We start from the raw sequence: 18,406 nt of genomic DNA on the forward strand, positions 1-18,406 counted from the left end.
GTATCCTGCATCATCCTGTTCCTTTTTGACATCTCTTATGTATAATTGCTTGTATTTATCACCACCACTCTTTGTATGTCTGTTTTTATGTTTGTTTGTCTGTTAATATGTCAGTATGTCAACGTCCGAGGCACGTTTCTGATATCTAAAGGTGCAAGCTTTTTTTGTGTTCTGTATACAACACTGTGAGACTGTATCATTGGGATGTTGTATACTTTTGTATTGTACTTTGGAAAAATAAAAACCAAGTTAATTTCAATTCACCGAGACAGAGCGTCAGCCTTAGTATTCCTTTCGGCAGGACGGAAATGTAACAGAATTTCAAATCAGGCAAAGAAGAGCGCCCACCTGGCCTGGCGCGGATTCAACTGCTGAGCGGTCTGTAGATAGACCAAATATTCGTGGTCTGAAAATAATTACAGGATGCATGACCCCTTCTAGCAGATGTTTCCACTCTTCCAATGCCAATTCAATGGCCAGAAGCTCCTGATCTCTAAGAGTAATTCTTCTCGGCAGGAGAAAATAACTAGGAGAAGAAGCCGCAGGTGACAGTCCTGCCGGTAAGACCTTTTTGCGTCAGGTCTGCACCTGCATCGATAGTAGAGGCATCCACCTCAAAGAAGAATTGCTTGGAGATGTCCGGATGCTGCAATATAGGGGCGGCAGAGACAGACTGAGTTGAAGAAATGCCAATTTGGTCTCTTGGGTCTCATTTTTGGCATTCACTCCTTTCTTTGTAAGAGCTGAAATAGGCGCCAGTAATGAAGAGTAGTGGGGAATAAACTGCCGGTAGAAATGTGCAAATCCCAGAAAGCGTTGAATTGCACGGAGACCCTGAGAACAAAGCCAGTTCAACACAGCAGATGTTTTGTTGGTGTCCATCTTCAATCCCTGGTCAGAGACTATATAATCTAGAAAGGGAAGGGAGGATTTCTGGAAGACCCACTTCTCCAACTTTGCACAGAGCTTATTCTCCAGCAACCGTTGAAAGACCTGTCGAACACGTTTCCAATGTGTAGTCAAAGCGGGTGAGAAAATCTTGATGTCGTCTAGATACATCACCACATTGACATATAACGGATCCCGGTGGATGTCGTTAACTTGCTTATCATTGCTTTGCATCAAAAGAGCCTTACAGGCAAAGACATTGCTGCTTGTAAGATTACCCCAAAATGAACCATTTATCGGATCATCCAGTACTTCAAGGAGAGAGGTTCATTTGCTATGAGGAAGGCTTCAGGGTGTCCATGAAATTCCAGCAAGTACCAGGACCTTCTCCTAAAGAGGATTCAGCTATGGGATCGGTTCAAAAGCAATGCAGCGCTTCCTCAGACATCTGTCAGTGCATCTGCACGCACAGTGAGGTGAAGGCTTTTGGAGGCTGGACTGGTGTCAAGAAGAGCTGCAAAGAAGCCACTTCTCTCCAAGAAAAACATCAAGGACAGACTGACATCCTGTTTTAAGTATATTGATTGGACTGCAGAGGACTGGGGTAAAGTTATTGTAACGCTGGCGGCAGGTCCCTCTCCTGCCAGTGGTCTCCGTCGCTGGATCCTGTACCTTGCTTGACAGCCTCCTCCACCACGAGGTCGCTAACGTCCACTGATGTCTCCTGCTCACGGCAGCCGGATCCCAAGTGCGCGCTGGCCCAGGCCGTTTCTTAAAGGGCCAGCATGTAAGTATATAATGGATGAGTGTAATATAGTGAGTTCAGGTAGGTATATAATGGATGAGTGTAATATAGTGAGTGCAGGTATGTATATAATGGATGAGTGTAATATAATGAGTGCAGGTAGGTATATAATGGATGAGTGTAATATAGTGAGTGCAGGTAGGTATATAATGGATGAGTGTAATATAATGAGTGCAGGTAGGTATATAATATATGAGTGTAATATAATGAGTGCAGGTAGGTATATAATGGATGAGTGTAATATAATGAGTGCAGGTAGGTATATAATGGATGAGTGTAATATAATGAGTGCAGGTAGGTATATAATGTATGAGTGTAATATAATGAGTGCAGGTAGGTATATAATGGATGAGTGTAATATAATGAGTGCAGGTAGGTATATAATGTATGAGTGTAATATAATGAGTGCAGGTAGGTATATAATGTATGAGTGTAATGTAGTGAGTGCAGGTAGGTATATAATGGATGAGTGTAATATAATGAGTGCAGGTAGGTATATAATGGATGAGTGTAATATAATGAGTGCAGGTAGGTAGGTATGTCAGTAATACACTGCAGAATTAAGGCGGGATTCACACGACAGGGTTTCCCGGCCGGGTGCCGGCCGTTCATAAATCGGCCGGCACCCGGCTGCATTAGGAATAATAGACCCCTAATGGGGCTATTCACACGACCGATTTTTTGACGGGCCAGGAAAACCGGCCGTCAAAAAATGGGACATGCCCTATATTCGGCCGGGTACCCGGCCGCCCGGCTCCTATAGAAGTCTATGGGGCCGGGTAATACACGGCCATCACCGGAATGTGTCCCGAGTGATGGCCGGGTCAACCGTCACTCGCGCACTCTCTCCTCCTCACAGTGCAGAGTGCATGTGAGGAGGAGGAGTTGATGCCATTCGGACGAATGGCTACGCTGGTGATACTGTGTGGCAGGGTCGGGGTGTACAGCAGGTGGAAGGGAGCGCTGCGCTGGCTCCCTTCCCCTGCTTGTTACGGTTCCCGACCGCTGGCTGTGTTTTTACGGCCAGCGGTCAGGGTCCTTAAAACCCGAGCCATAGACTTTTTACGGCTCAGGTTTTTAACTTTCTGCCCGCGCGATCGGGCAGCTGAATGTCGGGTCTCCGGCTGTCCGTGACTGCCGGGGACCCTGAGGAGAGGATAGAAGCAGCTTTCACTGCTTCTGTCTTCTACGATGTCTTTTTACACAACGCTCAATGAACGCTGTGTATAGAAATAGAGACAGCAGCGGTGCTGTCTCTATTCCTCCCGGTGATCATGTGACTGGTCACATGATCGCCGGGTGCCGTTAGTGACAGACTGCTGCTGGGTCTTACTAGACCTAGCACAATCCTATTAGTGACAATCGTCACTGTGAGAGGGCTGATTTCCCCTGTAACTGGGGCTGCTGTGCAGCTCCAGTTACAGGGAAAAACATGGTGTAAAAGAAAGAAAAAAAATATTAAAAGTTCCAAAAAGGTCTTTTTTGACCTTTTGAGGGACAGAACATAATAATAAAAAAATAAGTAAAGTGCAAAAAATTAATCCGATTAAAAAACGGTCAGGGAAAAAACCGGATGCAAATCGGGTCCAAATCGGCCGGTAAAAACAGCAACACGGCCCGGAACGGAATCGGAACGGATACAAACCGGCCGGGAAAATCGGCCAAAAACGGCCGATTTTCCCGGCCGACACTCGGACCCTGTCGTGTGAATGAGGCCTAAGGCGGGATTCACACGACCGGGTCGCGCCCGAGCCCGAGTGCCGGCCGGTAAAATCGGCCATTCTGCCCGGCCGGTTTGCATAAAGTTTTGCATCCGGGCCGGGCAGATCTGGACAGTGACATCAGCGGCAACTCCTGAAGGGGAATCACCATGTGTTCGGGGATTCCGCTTCAGGAGTTTCCCCTGATGTCACTGCCCAGATATGGACAGAGACATCAAGCGCTCTGTCCAGGAGCGGAATCCCCGAAAACACGAGGATTCCGCTCCTTCAAGGAGCTAAAGTGCGGCTAGCACATAGCAGAGCGGGGAGATACCTCCCTGCTCTGCGATAGTGGCGTCGCTGCAGTAGTAGCAGCCGCAGCAGCTGCTAGCGGCGCCATCGAAGGTGTCGCCGGGCCAGGGTGCTTTTAAAACAAGCAGGGGAAGGGAGCCAGCGCAGCGCTCCTTTCCACCTGCTGTACACCCCGGCCCTGCAACACAGTGTACAGCGATGCCATTCGTCAGAATGGCATCAACTCCTCCTCCTCACATGCACTCTGCGCTGTGAGGAGGAGGAGATAGAGCGCAAGCGCCGGAAAACCCGGCCATCACTCGGGACACATCCCGGTGATGGCCGGGTATTACCCGGCCCCATAGACTTCTATGGGAGCCGGGCGGCCGGGTACCCGGCCGAAGATAGAGCATGTCCTATTTTTTGACGGCCGGTTTCCCCGGCCGTCAAAAAATCGGTCGTGTGTATAGACCCATTAGGGGTCTATTATTCCTAATGCAGCCGGGTGCCGGCCGATTTATGAACGGCCGGCACCCGGCCGGGAAACCCTGTCGTGAGAATGAGGCCTAACGCAGCATGTGATTAAGATTTTTATAAATATTATTCACTTGTATTAAATAGATTTCTACTACATGTAAACATAAAGGTTTTCTATATTTTCTTTGCTATCTTTTCTCTACCCCACATGGCCACTCTATGGTGATGCAGGTGGTGGCGCTATTTCACTGTTTACCTCCGGCAGCAGAAGGGCGAGGTGCAGCCCTGCCACACAACAACAATCCTGGTTCCGCAGTAGAATTTTCTGTTTTTTTGGTGTAAACTTTTTGCATAGATTTTCATTGTAGGATCTGTACAAAGTGGAGCTGCCAGGAGATCGGAGACTTGATGAGATGGACGCATGCAGCTCCCGTCAGGAACATACTGGTTAGGTGAGTAGTCCCACCTCATAATATCCATGAAATATGGAAATAAATAGGTTTTGGACAAATATCAAACTATCACTGCCAGGCAAAAAACTTTAAAACAGAATTTGTAATAAATATTAACTGTAAAAAAAATAATCAAATACCAATTTAATTTTACTACAAAACACATAGCACCTCGATCAGTGGTACAAGCATCTTTGGGGTACTCCAGCGGGTAGAGTTCATAGAACAGAGTATAATACTAGTAATACCAGTTCAGTATCAGGGCATAATAAATGAGTAGTCCCACCTCCCCTTTCTCATCCATATTAGGCTCTGTTCACATCTGCGTTGGGGTCCCGTTCTGACGGTCCGTCGGAGGTTTCCGTTAGAACGGGACCCTGAGCAGACACCGACGAAAACCAGGGGTTTCCGTTTCCATCACCATTGATTTCAATGGTGACGGAGCCGGTGCCCGTGGTTTCCGTTTGTCTCTTTTGTGCTCCGGACACTTCGTTTTGCCGGAAGCAATAGCTTAGTCGACTACTGAAATCAATGGTGATGGAAACGGAAACCCCTGGTTTCCGTCGGTGTCAGTTTGTGTCTGCTCAGGGTCCTGTTCTGACGGAAACCTCTGACGGGAACGTCAGAACGGGACCCCAATGCAGATGTGAACAGAGCCTTAGGGCATGACCAGACGTGGCGGAATTGCTCTGCAATTCCGCTGCGGATAGTCCGCAGCGGAAATCCGCAGCGTACACGTTTCTCCATTGCTTTCCACAGCTTTTTAGTTGGGTTCGTTTACACGTTGCGGACAATTCTGCGGAGCATAGGCTGTGGTGCGGAATTTGGTGTCCGCAGCATACACTGGCTGTTGCGGACGTGTAGCGGACTTGTTGCGGACTCATTGCGGAATTTCTCCATTGACTTCAATGGAGAGTGAAAATTCCGCAATGAAGTCCGCAGATGTTATGTGTGCTGCGGAGCGTACTGGTTTTACTAAGATGATAGTTCTTCATTCTGGCTAAACCTATGTATCTCTAGATCTACAGCCAGACTGAGGAAGTCAATGGGGCTCCCGTAATTACGGGTGATTACGTGTGTGCACCCGTAATTACGGGAGCGTTGCTAGGCGATGTCCGTAAATAGTCACTGTCCAGGGTGCTGAAAGAGTTAAACGATTGGCAGTAACTGTTTCAGCACCCTGGACAGTGACATCCGATCACAATATACATCAGCCTGTAAAAAAAATAGAAGTTCATACTTACCCATAACTCCCTGCTTCTTCCTCCAGTCCGGCCTCCCGGGATTACGTTTCAGTCCAAGTGACGGCTGCAGCCAATCACAGGCCAATCACAGGCTGCAGCGGTCACATGAACTGCCGCGTCATACAGGGAGGTCGGGCTGGATGTCGAAAGAGGGACGCGTCACCAAGACAACGGCCGGGTAAGTATGAATTTATTTTTCTTTTACTAGGGAAAGGGCTGTCCCTTCTCTCTATCCTGCACTGATAGAGAGAAGGGAAGCCCTTTCCCCCTCAATACGCAACGGCCAGTCCGCATCAATTTAATGCCCATTTTAGGCAAAGCCGCGACAGAATCTGCAACGCAGATTATGTGCGGCATTGATGCGGACAGTGTATGCAGAACTCCGCCACGTCTGGTCATGCCCTTAGACTGTCACACAGAAACCTCTGCATGTTCTTTATATCCACAATTTCTAGTTATAATCCCTCCTCATCGGGCTGCAGCGGCCAAACCGCAGGAGAAGTGGGGGGTGTGAACATAATCTTAGGTAGCCTTGGCTGGAATTACAGCTGTGATTGGATAGAGTAGGTCACATGTGGACACGAAGTCCCTGTTTACACACCAAGTTTTTTGCAGGTGGAAAAATCTGCCTCAAAATTCCTTCTGCCGCTTTTTTTACGCATTTTTCGACCACGGCCATTGAGCACCGCAGGCAAAAATGCTGTGAAAACCGTTTTCTTTGCCTCCCATTGATGGCAATGGGAGGTCAGAGACGGAAACGCTTGAAGAAAGGGCTTGATGTTGCTTTTTCCTGTGAGTGTTTTTTTCTCGTGGGAAAAACGCCTCTGCATCCCATTGAAATCAATAAGATTAGTTTTCGGACGTTTTTTGGTGCGGTTTTCGATGCGTTTTCCACTTAAAAAAACGCTCCAAAAAAACTCTGTGTGAACTAGGCCTAATATTTCTCCATATATTACATGTGGCTTTTGCAGCATATTTGGCTGTGCATCCTTTGCATTACAATCTACTGCAGATTGTTACTGCTGCAAGTTTATGCAGTTTTCTAGAACCCTATTCACATTCATACTTTATGTGTCAATTTGACCATGGAAATCTGCAATAAATATATAACATGTGAACATAGACTTAGGGGCTACACATGATGTTTCAGGCTACATTTACACACTGCAACCAGGTTACATCACACTTGTCTTCTCTCCCAGATTGTCCTGGAGACTTCCAAACTAGGGAAGATCTTACATGATGTAGCTGCATAAAGGAAGGCACTCTGCTGGGACTATTTGTGAGGGAGAACTCTGCTTGTAGTAGTTATTGGGGGCAGTCTGCTGGGACTATTTGTGAGGGAGAACTCTGCTTGTAGTGGTTATTGGGGGGTCTGCTGGCACTAATTATTGGAGGCACTTTGCTGGCAATATGGTTTATTGAGGGGGTCTCTGCTGGTAGTGTTGTTTATGAGGGGGCAGTATACTGGCACTGTTTAAGGGACAATACTCTGCTGGCACTGTATGGGGGCACTCTGCTTTGTCTAATGATGGGGTCGCTCGCTGATAACTGAGGCTTCTTAGCTGTCCTTATCGGTGGGGTTTACATAGGAAAGAAATTCTCAAACCACATCTCAAATCTCCCTGTAGTTGATTCTAAAAACAGACAAGTATGGCTCAGAAAAACGGCTGCAAACAAATAACCATTGATGTGAATGGAAATGAACAAAATGTTTGTTGCTTTCTGCGATTATTATTTACATGTTTTATAAGACATGTTGCATCTCGTGTTATACACAGCAGGAGGCAACAACACACGTCTTATCACACAGGAAGAGGAAATACATCAGAAAGGGAAACGGGAAGAGGAAGAGCAGCCATGTCATACAGGAAATACAGGGAAGTGACATCATCACAGGAGGTAACGTATATCCTGTGTGCGGGGACCCCAGAAATATGATGACACTGACGTATCAGGGCTGATACATAGTAATGTTATGTTAATGTTATGTTATTATATATCATTACGTGTGTGTTTAGGCTGTGCTTATATATGTTAGTAGGTCGGACCAGAAGGATCGCGTGTTCTATATACAAGCTCCAGATAAGAAGAACATGGATCAGCACAACAACATCAGCGCTCCTGGGACTGCGCTCCAACCACACAGCATTTCATCCGGAGGATCGACTGTTCCGTAGTCCAAAACGTCGCTTCTCGGGTTCTATTCCTACAATGGAGGAAAAAGTCAATTACATATTTTCAGTAATTATTGTTACAGTATCTCCATTAAGGAAATCTCATGTATGGAATATTTTTTGTATCACCTTAACTTCTGGTTACACCTGAAATGCCCTATAAGGGTATTTAGATATCATAGAGGGGGGTATCACGCTGGAGACCCTCTCTATGACCCAAATGGAAGCTCTGCACCACCTCTGTCCAGAGGCTGTGTGTGGTATTGCAGCTTTTCTGTATTGAAATGTATAGGGCTAAGCTGTCCACACACCGCACATCACCTGTGGACAGGTGTGGCTCTGTTTTTGGAAGACGTCAGCTCTATTTTTCTAATTATGTACAACCCCTTTAATGAAATAATCTCTTTAGAGGGTTTTCTCCATCTCAGACGTTTATGTGATATCCACCTATGCGCATGCACGCAGCTCTCTCCGTTCTGTACTATGGGAGTTACGCAAATAGTTCAACAGCGCTCAGCTGTTTCCGAAACTTCCATAGAACAGAATAGAGAGAGGGACGTGCGAGGCCTTTCCGAAGTCATTCTCCACCTGGAATCAGCAGCCATTAGACGGGACAGGGATCTGGGAACAAAGCAGGAGAGGGTCAGGGAGAGACCTCCGTTTTCCACATAGGTGTGAGTCCCAGAGAAATAGTAAGATGGGAGTACCCCTTTAAATAAAACTTCTTAGTGATGATCCATTTTCTTAAGGTGTTTAATTAAACTATGGACAGTGAGGTCGAAGAACCGGCACCCAAAATATCTATACTGGAGTGACATGCCTGTTACTAACGCTGTATACAAGCTCCCCACGTATAACAGACAGGGCCCTCACTGAGACTTTGTAGGGGCTCCTAGAGACAGATATATATTGATGTACAGACATTTTCCCCTCCGTTATTGTGCAGCACGACCTCCCCACATATAACAGGCAGGACCCTCACTGACCCCCTGGACAGACACATAGGCCTGAATATATTTATATCTTTATATTTTCCATTATTCACCTGCAGGAAATGTTATTTTTAGAAATGGGGAGAAATACTTGGAATTGTGTTTTTTTAGTTTCTGATGTTATTTTTGTTACTTCTCAGGTATAAGGAGAAAAGTATCCGGCACATACAAGATGAGACGTGGATGAAGATGTGCGGAGGACTGTACCCCACGGGGAAAGAGCGGGCTGTCACTGGTATTACCATGGGGCAGATTTACTAAGGCCTCATGCACACGACCGTAGTGAGGTGCATTGACCGTGACTTGCGGCTCGTACGTCCGCGGAGTGTCACCCACGGCCACCCTCAAATCGCGGGCCGTGCATATGACCGCGTGCATTATTTTCTATGAGCCTGTACCGCAAAACACGACCGTAATAAGACATGTCCGTTGTTTTTGCGGTCCAGGTTCCTGGGCAATGCATGGACCGTGGAAACCAAGGTCGTATGCATGGGCCCATTGAAATGAATGGGGTCGCAATTCACCTGCAGATTTGCGGGTGAATTGCGGCCGCAAAAATAAGTTAGTGTGCATGGGGCCTAAAACTATCTGAGTTTTACACAGTGTAAACTGATACAAGGAAGTCAGAAATTGCGCCAAATTTATCACAGTGGTGCACGATGTATGATAGATTTTGCTAGACATGTTAGACACTTTTCTCTTCCTTATACCACCTCTTGGTTGGCTTAGTTTAAGACACGCCCCTTTATTCTAGGCCACGCCCCTTGTCAAGCACGCCGCAAAATGTGTCTAAAACAATTAATAAATATGGCGCACAACATGTACGCCATAATTCTGGCTCAATTTGAATAGTAAATCTGTCCTACTATAAATGTAATATAAATTTGGGGTTAGTATTCAGGGCATATTCCCTATTTAAAGAATTGATAAGAGTCGGGAATCCTTCAGCTTAGTCCATTCTCTCTACTATCAGTCAGTACAGGGAGTAGTAGTACATATAAAACATTACATTGTCACCATGTCAGCTTTATTCTGCCTGCACTGACAGCACAAAGTCTTCATGGTGACTGCAGGACTGGAAGTCAAGGACCACCTCTATGATGTCCGCGGGACCTAATAGGGATATGGCTCTTTTTCCATTTATTTGTTGTTATACTGTAATGAGAATATTATTTACATGCAGTATTTATTGCTAGGGGTATTTTTTTTTCTGAAAATTCTATAAAGAGCAAGTGGTGTAGGATTGGATAAGACTGGTGACATCAAGACACAAATGTGACCTCAAGAATTTGTCAATGAGCTGATAATCCCGGTGCCAATTCTGGCTGCAAGTAATATATAAAGGGGCACACCTACCTCAAGTACTGGCACAGTATAAGGTCATCAGGGTGACTGCAGGACTGGAATTAACGCTCTTTTATGAAAAGTGTGTTTTGCAATGTTCAGCACATGGCAGCTTTGTGTATATAGTAGTATATAGACCCTACTGCACTGATTCTTCATACTATACACTAAAAGAGCATAGTTGACAATATTTGGAATTTCTTTCTAGGGACACTTCGGTTTCAGATGGATTGAGACAGGACTTGACAGGGCCTACCTTTGACAGAACGTGGTTCATTGGGCATGGCTTGTCATAGGGCAGGGTTAGTGAGAATACACTTTGTGTACCAGATATTCCCTGTATTCTGTCCTCACTATAAAAACATTGCAGTAAGGACAGTATAGAGGGAGGGTATCGCCTGCAGAAGTGATCTAAGTAAGTATGGCACGTGACCACTGTGGCCAGTGATTGACTAGTGCGATCATGTGCCGATACGGGACATCACTGGTCCAGCCTATGTAAACAGGCCGGCAGGGGATTGTGAACCGCCGGCACTGGAGCCGCAGAGAATTAGAAGGTGGGTATTTGCTAAATGGTGCAATTTTCAGTTTGAATTACAATTTTTATAAAGCCTGGAAAACCCCTTTAACACCAAACCCTAAAATGTATTCAGACCCCCGGACAAATCCCCTTTATGTACTTCCCGCTCCTTCAGCAGCTCTGGGTCCCATTCGGCTCCGGACCCCACCTCTGCTGGCTGAGCCAGGAGCTGTTAGTGATATTGGCCTTTACATATTGGAGTAATCCAATAGATAACAGCCAATTTTTTAAATAAAATCCTGCGATGTAGTTTGGGTGGGCACTGCGCCTTTGATTGCATGACAAATTTTTCTTGGAGTTCCCCTTTAAAAATTGGTAAGCGGCGGGTAACACAAATACTTCACACGTGGACAGTAAAGTAAAACCCATTTTATTTTGACTGTATTTCTGGACCGGACTGGTCCGGGACTAAACTTGACTGGTCCCTTCGTCAGGTTAAGATCAGATAAAGGGACACGTCGTGCCAGAAACGCGTATTTAAATAAAATTCTACCATCGCTTGGCGCCCTATCTGTCCCCGTTTTGAAACCTTTGTGTTAACCGCATCTTAGTTGAGCAGATTTACTTGTGAATTTTGTATCTTAGTTGAACATAGAACGCACTATCTACCTACCTGGCAGATAAAGGGTCTTGGTGTGGGTCACGGGGAATATCTTCAAGAGAGCAACTCTTCACTAGGACATTTTATTTATTCTTGTTTCAGAACTGAAGGGAATGTACCGTACAACATCAGCAGGAGGAAGCCCTGGTGTCGAGAACGTCAGCCATGGAAAGGGATGTGCCAGATCAAGGTCTCTACGCTAAAGAGGCAGCAGATATGAACCACTAATGTCCATCTAAGAATGCCTGAACGTCATCCGTCCACACCTCCTCCTTCCCATCCCCCACTGTCCAGAAGGGGTTTTTAAGATCCATCCAATTAAAAGACAACTGTCCAGAAGTCTTTGAAAATGAAGCCTTGTCCATGATTCGCAGGGCTGCGGTGAAGTACAATGGTTTTGGGTGTTTAATGGCAAGTCTCTTCAGATGCCCGGCAATGGACTTCCTCCCCTCGTCCTGTTTGGTAGGGTCTCTGCACTCCCTTTCCTGTAGAACAGCTGCCTCTACAGATTCCCAAGGCCATCCATATTTTTTTCCTGTCTGGCTGATAGCAACACATGTCAATAAAAACATACCTCAATGTATTTATTGTATTTCTAATAAAAATGGATAGACAAATACATAAAAATAATTTGTTTTAATTCCAAAGAACTTTCATAAAATCTATATTATACCTGTGTAATCAATTGTGGACATGGTCACTGATTCATTGAAGTCCAGCAAAGAAATCCCCCAGCCTGAGACATACTGTACTCCGTGTCAGAAGAACAAGAAGCTACAAAAAGAGAGACAACTGCATCCAGTCGATGTTCTTATCAACAAAGAGGTTTAAAAGGTGAGAAGACTAATTGACATTTTTTTTTCAAGGTATTACTCTAGGGAGCGCTCCTGTTATCATCTTTGTCTCACACTGTATTTTCCTAAGGTACTGTATACATTTCACTCATTAATGCCGACCTAGCCAAGTGAGCACACAACAAACTAAGCCTGCGCACCCAAATAGAGTACCAACCATCTACACATCATTACAATAAAGGAGTTTTGCCTTTGCACAGCGCTCCAAGGGGAGCACAATACAACTTCAATACTGCAAATACCTAACCTGAACGTCACATCTGCACCTTCCTCTTCTCTTTTGAAGATGTTAGTGTACAGAGTAGTAGGGGAATTGACCAGACATGATGTGCTGCCTCGTGGACTGTCCTATATTTCCAGAGCGAAGGAAAGATAGGTGGTCTGTCCAGTTCTAGACTTCATCCCTAACATCTGACACAGACCAAAATAAGTATTCGGCACTCAAAGCCAAAGTTTTAAGAAATCTCAAGTGCGCCAACTACAGCAGTCAGCCGCCATTCGGAACGAAGCGCCAACTATTGGATGTACCAGCAACCAGAACGGCACAGTGCCTGATGAAGGTCATGTAATGACAGAAGCGTCGCACTAAGCCTCTGGCATCTACAACCACTTGAAAAAAAATCAAGATTTCTTCTTTAAACTTCAGCTTTGTGTGCCAAATACTTATTTTGACTATGATTGGGTTGGGACCCTATTCGTGCACCTACATCGTCCAGTGCGTTCTGAACCACTACTTATCTGGCACAGACCATCCTGGAGCTGAATGTCTCTGAGGCTGCTCTTTCAAAGTTGCTAATGTAGCTCATCTGGGCTCCATAGACCCAACCTTTATATATGACTCCTAGAGAAATGGGTTAGTGAAAGAAAAAGGTAAAATTCAGATCCTGGAGGCCATTGAGTATGTCAACCTTTGGACCTTGATTGGCATCTACGCCATATTTTCAGAGTAATCCATCCGATGTCTCAAGAAGAACATTTTATGAGGAAAGGACAATGTTGATGAGATTGCAGGTCCTCCTGTTTCTAACTCACATAATTATTACCCAGCATCCAGGTAAATAGTGCATACAAAGTCCAGAAAAATAACCAGGCGACTGTCCAGATAAACATTGGATACAGCGCCCAGAAATGGTGCATTGTGCCCCGATAAATATTTCCTTAAAAGGAATGTCCGAGAAATTAAACTAGTTGCATGGAATGTTTTGAAATGAAAAAAACAGCCATTACTCACCTGTTAAATCCCCTGCGCCCATGATCTGGTGGTCAACCCGATGGGTTGATTGAAGAGACTACCCTACGTGGATCGACACCCGCTACAAAATTCTCACCCAAAAATTAAGATATGGAATAGGTTACCCCTTTCTATGGCAGATCGAATAGCCGTAATTAAAATGATAGTATTACTCCAGTTGTTGTATCCATTGATTAACAGTCCCATATGGATAGGAGAAAAGACGTTTAAATGCATAGAAAGCTTAACCCCTTCCCGACATTTGTCGTAAGTATACGACATGGAAAGCCAGTGCTTCCCGCAAAATGTCATATACTTACGCCAAATAATTGGCACCGGCTCAGAAGCTGAGTCGGTGCCATCATCGCCGGATCTCAGCTGTATCTGACAGCTGACATCCGGCTGTAATGGCGGGGACCAAAATTAGCTTCGATCCCCGCCATTAACCCCTTCAATGCAGCGTTCAAACGTGATCGCTACATTTAACCTGTTTGCAGCTCATTGGAACCACAGCAATGAAATTGCCGGGGTTCCGGTGGCTGCAATAGCAACCGGAGGCCTAATACTGGCCTCCCAGTCTGCCTAGCACGGAAGCCGGTCAAGATCCGTACAGCGGCGGAGCCTGATCGGTTTCCGTAGCCGCCGGCAAGATGGCGCCGACTCAGGAGCTGATCCAGCGTCATCAGCGGTGGAGGTCAGCTGTATATTACAGCTGACATCCACATGAAATGGTAGGATCCGATCCCTGCCATTAACCCCTTTGATGCAGCAATCAAAAGCGATTGCTGCATCTTAGCGGTTGCTAGCAGATCGCCAGCCCTGACAGGCAATCAGGACTTGCGACTGCTGCTATGGCAACAGGAGACACAATGACCTCCTGCTCTGCCATTACGGAAGCTGATTAGGCCCCGCCGGGAGGCGAAGCCTAATCGGCTTGCTGTCAGTGAATAACTGACAGATCTAAGACATTTCACTACGTAGGTAGTGCAATGTATTAGAAAAAAACTAAAGCTGACAGTTGGACCGTCAAGTCCCCTAGTGGGACTTGAGAAAAAGTGTAAAAAAAAGTATAAAAAAAGTGAAAAAAAAAAGTGAAAAAAATAAAAGTTTGAAAACAATAAAAGTTTCAAGTAATAAAATAAAACACAATCGCCCTTTTTCACTTATCAAGTCCTTTATTATTGAAAAATAATAATAAACCATACGTATTTGGTATCGCCGGGACTGTAACGACCTGAGGTATCAAAATATAATATTATTTATTGCACACGGTGAACAACGTAAAAAAAAAACGTACCAGAGTTTCTGTTTTTTGGTCACTTTGACCTACATATATTGGAATAATAAGTGATCAAAAGTTGCACGTATCCAAAAATGGTACCTATAAAAACTATAGCTCGTCTCGCAAAATACAAGCCCTCATACAGCTCCGTCGACAAAAAAGTAAAAAAGTTATGGTTCTCACAACTTGGCGACAGAAAAAATACATTCTTTTTACAAAAGTAATTTTATTGTGCAAAAAAATGTAAAACATAAAAAAGTGCTAGAAATTAGGTATCGCCAGAATCGTACGGACCCGCAGAATAAAGTTAACATGTAATTTATAATGCTTGGTGAACGCTGTATAAAAAAAACCTAAAAAAAAAACTATGCCAGAATTGTATTTTTTTGTTTACCTGGCCTCCCAAAAAATAGGATAAAAGGTGATCAAAAAGTCACATGTACCTCAAAATGGTACCAATAATAACTACAGCTCGTCCAGCAAAAAAACAGCCCTCATACCACTACGTCTATGAAAAAATAAAATTAGTTAAGGCTCCAATAAGTCAGGAAAGAAAAAATATGCAGTTGTGCCGGCCCGAGGGGAACATTTCTTCTGTTTCAAGAGGCGATTTACCAAGGACCTAAAATTAGGGAACCAGGAAGGGGAGGGCCCAAACATATCTGCTAGAAGCGAGGGTGCCCGTATTATACCAGGACAACACTTTCCCAGCAAAATTCCCCAAACTGCAAAGGTGCGGAGTGTGGACCAAAAGGGGGATAAGAAAGGACGCCATATATCAGTGCGACACCGGCCTGTGCAGAAAGGATTGCTTCACAGATTAACACACATCTATGGATCATTTTATTGCTTTTTTACCCCATTATTATGCCACCTGACTATGTCCCTGATGTACTCTGCCCAGCTTACATATGCCCCACATTATAAATGGAAACACCAGCAATAATCAAACAAATCTACTACCAAGCAAAATCCGCTCTCAAAAAGCCAAATGGCGCTCCCTCCGCTCTGAACCCTACAATGTGCCCAAACAGCAGTTTACTTCCACATATATGGCATCTTCATACCCGGGAGACCCTTTTAACAATTTTTGGGGTGTGTGTCTCCAGTGGCATAAGCTGGGCATGACATATTTGTCACTGAAATGGCATATCTAGGGAAAAATATTAATTTTTAATTTGCACCATCCGCATTGCAATCATTTATGGAAAAGACCTGTGGCGTGAAAATGCTCACTACACCCCTTAATAAATGCCTTGAGGGGTGTAGTTTCCAAATGGGGTCATTTCTCAGGGGTTTCTTTTTATTATTCCACATCTGAGCCTCTGCAGTTGTGAACCAATACTTTGTAAATCGACAAATTAGGCCTCAATTTTACATGGTACACTTTCACTCCTGAGCCTGGTCGAATGTCAGGGCAAAAGATTAGGGCCCCATGTAGGGTGTTTCTAAAACCGGGAAACACTGCATAATAATTAGAGAGCTGTCTTGTTATGGTGGCACAAGCTTGGCACCACATATTGGCATATCTATGGAAAAACTCCCATTTTCACTCTGCAACATCGAGTGCACACTAAATTCTACAAAACACCTGCAGGGTTAAAATGCTTACTACACCCCTAGGTAAATGCATTGAGGGGTGTAGTTTCCAAAATTGAGTCACTTCCGGGGGGTTTCCACTGTTTTGGGCCCATAGGCGCCCAGAAACCAATCCAGCAACATTTGCACTCCAAATGGCGCTCCTTCCCTTCTGAGCCCTGCCGTGTGCCCAAACAGCAGTTTATGACCACATATGGGGTATTGCCGTGCTCGGGAGAAATTTCTTTACAAATGTTGTGTTCTTTTTTTCCTTTATTTGTTGGGAAAATGAAAAATTTTGCGCTAAAGCTACGTCTTATTGAAGAAAAAGGATTGTTTTTATTTTCACTGCCCAATTCTAATAAATTCTATGAAACATCTGTGGGGTCAAAATGCTTACTACACCCCTAGATGAATTCCTCAAGAGGTGTAGTTTCTTTTGGGCGTTTTCATTGTTTTGTCCCCTCAGGAGCTTTGCAAATGTGACATGGCCTCTGCAAACCATTCCTGCTAAATGTGATCTCCAAAAGCCAAATAGCGCTCTTTCCCTTCTAAGCCCTGCCGTGTGTCTAAACAGCCACTTATTACCACATGTGGGGTATTGTTTTACTCGGGAGAAATTGCTTTACAAATTTTGCAGTGCTTTTTCTCCTTCAGTCCTTGTGGAAATGAGAAAAAATTAGCTAAACCTACATTTTCTTTGAAAAAATATAGATTTTTATTTTCAGGGCCTAGTTCCAATAATTTCAGCAAAGACCTGTGGGGTCCAAACGCTCATTATACCCCTAGATAATTTCCTCAATGGGTGTAGTCTCCAAAATGGGGTCACTTGTGGGTGGGGTTTCCACTGTTTTATCCCCTCAGGGGCTTTGTAATTGTGACATGGCCTCTGCAAACTATTCCTGCTAAATTTGAGCTCCAAAAGCCAAATGGTGTTCCATCCCTTCTAAGCCCTGCCGTGTCTCAATACAGCCAATTATTACCACATGTGGGGTATTGTTTTACTCGGGAGAAATTGCTTTACAAATTTTGCAGTGGTTTTTCTCCTTTAGTCCTTGTGGAAACCTACATTTTCTTTGAAAAAATGTAGATTTTAATTTTCACGGCCTAATTCCAATAATTTCTGTAAAAAACCTGTGCGGTCAAAATGCTCACTATACCCCTAGATAATTTCCTTGAGGTGTGTAGTTTCCCAAATGGGGTCACTTTTGGGGGATTTTCACTGTTTTGGCACCTCAAGAGCCCTTCAAACCTGACATGGTGCCTAAAATATATTCTAATAAAAGTAAGGCCCCAACATCCTCTAGGTGGTCCTTTGCTTCTGAGGCCAGTGCTTCATTCCAGTAGCACGCTACGGCCACATGTGGGATATTTCCAAAAACTGCAGAACCTGGGCAATAAATATTGAGTTGCATTTCTCTGATAAAACCTTCTGTGTTATAAAAAAAATTGTATTAAAAATGTATTTTAAAAAATATGTAATTTGAAAATTTCACCTCTACTTTGCTTTAATTCCTGTGAAATGTCTAAAGGGTTAACCCCTTAGTGACCAGCCCATTTTAAGCCCTAATGACGAAGCTATTTTATTTGTTTTTCCATAGTCGCATTCAAAAAGCTATAACTTTTTTATTTTTTCGTCTACATAGCTGTATGAGGACTTGTTTTTTGCGGGATTAGTTGTACTTTTTAATAGCACCATTTTTGGGTACATATAATTTTTTTATTAACTTTTATTAACTTTTTTTGGGGGGTTTATAAAAAAAAACTGAAATTCCGCCATTGTTCTATGCGTTTTTAAATTGACGCCGTTCACTGTGCGACGCAAATAACATGTTACCTTTAGTCTATGGGTCGGTACGATTACACCGATACCACATACGTAGAGGTTTCTTAAGTTTTACGACTTTTGC

At 44.3% G+C, this 18,406-nt stretch overlaps 1 long non-coding RNA gene across 2 annotated transcripts; it reads left to right on the top strand.

Moving 5' to 3' along the window:
* The first annotated feature begins 4,276 nt into the window (after positions 1-4,276).
* Positions 4,277-12,161, top strand: LOC142699133 (uncharacterized). 2 transcript variants are annotated; one of them, XR_012866013.1, is made up of 4 exons: positions 4,277-4,613; positions 7,639-8,101; positions 9,167-9,261; positions 11,654-12,161. It is a non-coding gene; the product is annotated as an uncharacterized LOC142699133 (long non-coding RNA). The 2 variants fall into 2 exon arrangements; XR_012866014.1 differs by having other exon boundaries at positions 7,639-8,083.
* The last annotated feature ends 6,245 nt before the right edge of the window (positions 12,162-18,406 follow it).

This window comes from Rhinoderma darwinii, unplaced genomic scaffold (genome assembly GCF_050947455.1).
Source record: "Rhinoderma darwinii isolate aRhiDar2 unplaced genomic scaffold, aRhiDar2.hap1 Scaffold_131, whole genome shotgun sequence".
Lineage (NCBI taxonomy): Eukaryota > Metazoa > Chordata > Amphibia > Anura > Rhinodermatidae > Rhinoderma > Rhinoderma darwinii.